The sequence below is a fragment of the Solanum dulcamara genome, chromosome 1, assembly GCF_947179165.1.
Source record: "Solanum dulcamara chromosome 1, daSolDulc1.2, whole genome shotgun sequence".
Taxonomy (NCBI): domain Eukaryota; kingdom Viridiplantae; phylum Streptophyta; class Magnoliopsida; order Solanales; family Solanaceae; genus Solanum; species Solanum dulcamara.
In genome coordinates, this window is record NC_077237.1 from 33,829,394 (window position 1) to 33,833,773 (window position 4,380).

The window sequence follows — 4,380 nt, forward strand, 5'->3', positions numbered from 1 at the left end:
GAACCATTAGCCTCGTATAGTCTTTCTCGACTCCTTTCAGAACTTTAACTGGCATTCGATCTTTTGAGTCCTTCTTTCCCTCTTTTTCCTATCCTTAGGGTTGGCTACCAAATAATGTTGCAGTCCCCCCATATAACGGCGCTCGTAGTCGTTCTGTGCTTTGTCTAACATGATCTGGTGTAATTCCAAAAGAGTTTTGGCATAGAAGCTCGCTATCCTGTAGTAACCAGCTAGTTCAGTCAGTTTTACTTAAACCTTTTCACAATTTCCCTTACCCCCGCTTATAATCCTCTAGACACATTATCTTGTGTCATTCTTTACCTTTACAAGAATATGAGAGGGAACAAGAAGCATCCTAGCGTTACCTCGCCAGTCCTCATGTCTTACCCTGCCTTTCCTCCCTTCCTACACTCGAGGTCGAGGTAGATCTTTGGTCCAATCGTGGCCATGTCTTACTTCACCCGTAGTACTAATTCCATCTCAGTAGTTTGGCTTAACTTATCTTTGCACCTCTCGGTAGTTAGTTGCAACTTGGGCTCCTTCGCTTGGGATAATAGCTGTGGGGACTCCGTAAGGTCCTACCACTTTTTTTACTTTACAATTTTACACCTTCTCGGCGGATTAGGTAACCTTTGATCGAAGGAGTAGGGACTAATATCATTATTCCACAAGTAACATTCCCTCCAGAGTCATCTGGCGCTGGAGTGCAAAATGAGTTTTGTAGTCCTGGTCATATTGTGGGATTTTCGACCTTGGGCACTGCTTCCTGTCATTTGTAAATTATATCCGCTAGTACCCTTACCTTTGGGTTTTTCTTTTTCGCCCTCAGAGTTGGCTGCCAAGTGGTGTCGAAATTCCCTCGCCCACTGGCCTATATAGCCATTCTGCGGTTTTCCTCTCATTAACTAGTTCTATGTTAAAGAGCTGTGGCATTCAAGTGTGTCGTCAGTTAGCAAATAGCTAATCCTTCTTATTTTTCTTAAGACCTTGTTACGATTTTCTTTACCGTATCTTATAATACTCTGGGTACATAATCTCATCTCGTTTCTCCGTTACTAGTCAGGTTCTTCTGTCTCGCGTGATCATACCAGCACTAACGTATTAAGTTCCATCCGAATTTCAAAGTTAAGCGTGCTAGAGCGAGAGTAATATTGGGATGGGTGACCTCCCTGGGAAGTCTTCGTGTTGCGTTTCATTGTAATCCTTACCATAATGGGTGGGGCACTCAACTTAGCTCCCGATTTACCTCAGCATTGTCTCGCGAGTCTTTATGTTTTGCCCTGTCCTTTCATCTGTTATCTTGCATCCAGTGTCGGCGTAGACCTTTATCTCCACTTTATCCCTATATACTCGTATCACACTGTTCAATTCATACTTACATATCCCCCTTTTAATTCGTATTCGTGTTCCGTCCCTGCCATTTCTTTGAGGAGCTTCTATTCAAAGCTCTTTCCCCAATTTGTCGGTGGAGAACTATAAACGGTTATCATAAATTATTTTCCAATCATTGTTGGAAGAAATCAAAACCTCTTACACATCACGGTACTTTTTTTAGTACTTGACCTACCTGGTTTCCTTCTGAGTTTATCCTCGAGTTATGAACAGCTCGTCTAATTTACAATTAGGAGTTGAGGGCTTGGTATTTTTATTTTTATTTTTCCAAAAGAGTGAAACTCATTCGCGGGACATCCTATCCTTCATTCTGAGCCCTCTGTTTATATTCCTACAATACAAATACGGCTGGAGATATCGTAATCTGAACTTTACTACTTAATTAAGCTTTTGTTCCTCCGAAATAAAATTCTTCAAGTAAAAAGGGTGCCCCTTGTCGGCGACCTGAAGGATACCTCTTACAGCTTTAGTTAAACACAATAGGGGTATTTGGTATCAATTTCTCGGACATTTCAAAAATCTATGCTTCATTTCCTTTTCCTTGTTCTGAGAAAATTTCGGCAGAGTTTTCTCTATATTTCTTACTTATCTCAAAACCTACACTCAAAAAATACCAACAATGCCTCACCGGGCCAACATATATATATACATATCATATCACAGCCGCACAGGGCTTTCAATGTCATCTCATATCGCAGCCACACAGGGCTTTCAACGTCAACAATAATATAAAAATACTGGACTTACCTCATATGTCCCACTTCAAACTGCATCTGTTGCACTTTCTATCTGCTTTTCTTTCAGGTTTCAACTTTATATTTTAATACCTTACTCGACGGATATCTTCCGTGGCTTTACTTCACTTACCTGCATGCTTCGTAACTTTCCATGTCGTCAATTACTTCCTTCTATGGGTGTCGTCCTTTTGTTAAGATCCAAGGTTAGTATAAGGAATTTTTCCTATAACTTGGATCTAAAGCACGATCTCAGATGTAGAAGAAATGTAACATCCTAAATGTCTTATAGCTTCCTGTTTATAGATGTGGTGCGCAACACATCAATAACCAAGACTCTATTAGACACGGTCTGTAGACACTCTGAGGAGGAACTGTTTTGATACCACTTCTATCACGACAACCCCGTAGGCCGCGATAGGGGCCAGACCTAGACCCCCGTATACCCAACTACCAGCTGTGATCAACTTGCACTATAAATAAAACAATATTATATAACAGAGCCCCATTGGGCGACAACATTTTCATGAATCTGTAGCCCTTTTCTTTTATATCACAACATGACAGGGCACGCAAGCCGACAAGGCTGCCATAACATAATAACATATATCATGTAGACCCAGCTGAATCAAACTGACATACACAACCCACATATACATGTCTGCAGACCTCTAAAAATATAAATAACAACATATGGCAGAATAGGGCCCCCGCCGTACCCTAGAATAGACAAAATAATGTTATACACCAGTGGACAGTATCAAAAACTAGGCCCTGAAATAATGGAGCCTCTTCCAGCTGAGCTGCATGGAATCCTAAGATGACGGACTCCCAAACCTGTATCTGTACCTGCGAGCATGAACGCAGCCCCCCCGAGAAAGGGGTTAATACGACATATGTACTGAGTATGTAAAATATAACATAATACACTGGAGGTATATTCGAAATAGAGAAGCAGGGGAATAAATTATTAAATCGAAGTCATGTACCTGTACTCTATGAATCACAACAGCATGCATGCTCAATTTATACAATATAGCCGGCCCTTTCAGGGGTCCGGTGAATCACATCTGTAGGACCATCATAGGTCCGGCGCCATCACCACCTTATTACAACACATCATCTATATATAGTACCCGGCCCTCTAGTGAGGGGCTTGGTGAACAATACAGTGAATTGTGCACGACAACGTACCCGGTCCGGGACTCGGTGAAAAAAGTGTTACAGTATACACGAGTAGAGTCGTGAGTAACTATATGCAATTTAAATCATTATCAGAGACTCGACCAAATAAGAAAGTTACGCTTTTGTTTGAGGACCCGAGTAACGGTGTAGTCATCTCGAGTGTCCTCTAAATACCATTATGGGCTGTCTCAAAAGTGATCTCGGGGAACCTAGACATGTATTAACGTAGGGCCAAATCATTTATGGAATCAAAAACACTTAATCTCGTATAGTCTTTAAGACTTGGAGCCTGTACATTTGGTCCCTCTTTAATATATACAAGTTTCCAGGGAAATAGTTCAACCACTACCAAAGTTCGATGTTCAAAAGTAAATAAGAAATATTTAAGAATGGAGTTACCCCAGAGTTTAGATTACATTTAACTTACAGCTAAACAGAGACATGCCCAAGAGAAGAAAGAGAATAAGCTCTATGTAGTCTGTACTTTCTTTCAGATGACCTTCATACACATATTTCATATCCGGCCCATTATGGGGCTCGGTGAGCCATTATGGCATTCAAATTTCACTTTCGTACCAAATACATATCAAGAGAAGGGAAAGATAGTTTCCCATACACTACTCTTTAGCACGTAGAAGCCTAAACAGGCAATACTCAATCCTTGTAGGGGTGTCAACACTTAACTGTAGTTAGGGATTATGGGGCGTACCTGGAGTTCTGGGAATGGAATTATTCCCACATTCCACGTATAATTCACTTAAGGCTAAGCCTTGCCAAAAGGAAAGAAAGATAACTGTACGTGCTTATACCAAAATATGCCACGAGAAAGTAGTATTATTCCTTATCCTGCTTGCCTCGCCGTCCTTTGAACCTATTCAATATGAAAGTAGTATGAATATCAACCTCCTTTACTTTCCATCACCCTAGGTTACATCTTAGTATTAATAGAATCTATTTTCTTAGTCGTTTTCCCGACTAGTTTTGTTATTCGCTAAGGGGTCGACGAAAATTGGGCAGCACTTCCCCTATAATGTGCCCTATCCAAATTTCCAATTAGGTCCCTAAGACC

General features: G+C 40.9%; 1 pseudogene; it reads left to right on the plus strand.

Moving 5' to 3' along the window:
- The first annotated feature begins 1,074 nt into the window (after positions 1-1,074).
- Positions 1,075-1,194, plus strand: LOC129904404 (5S ribosomal RNA; annotated as a pseudogene).
- The last annotated feature ends 3,186 nt before the right edge of the window (positions 1,195-4,380 follow it).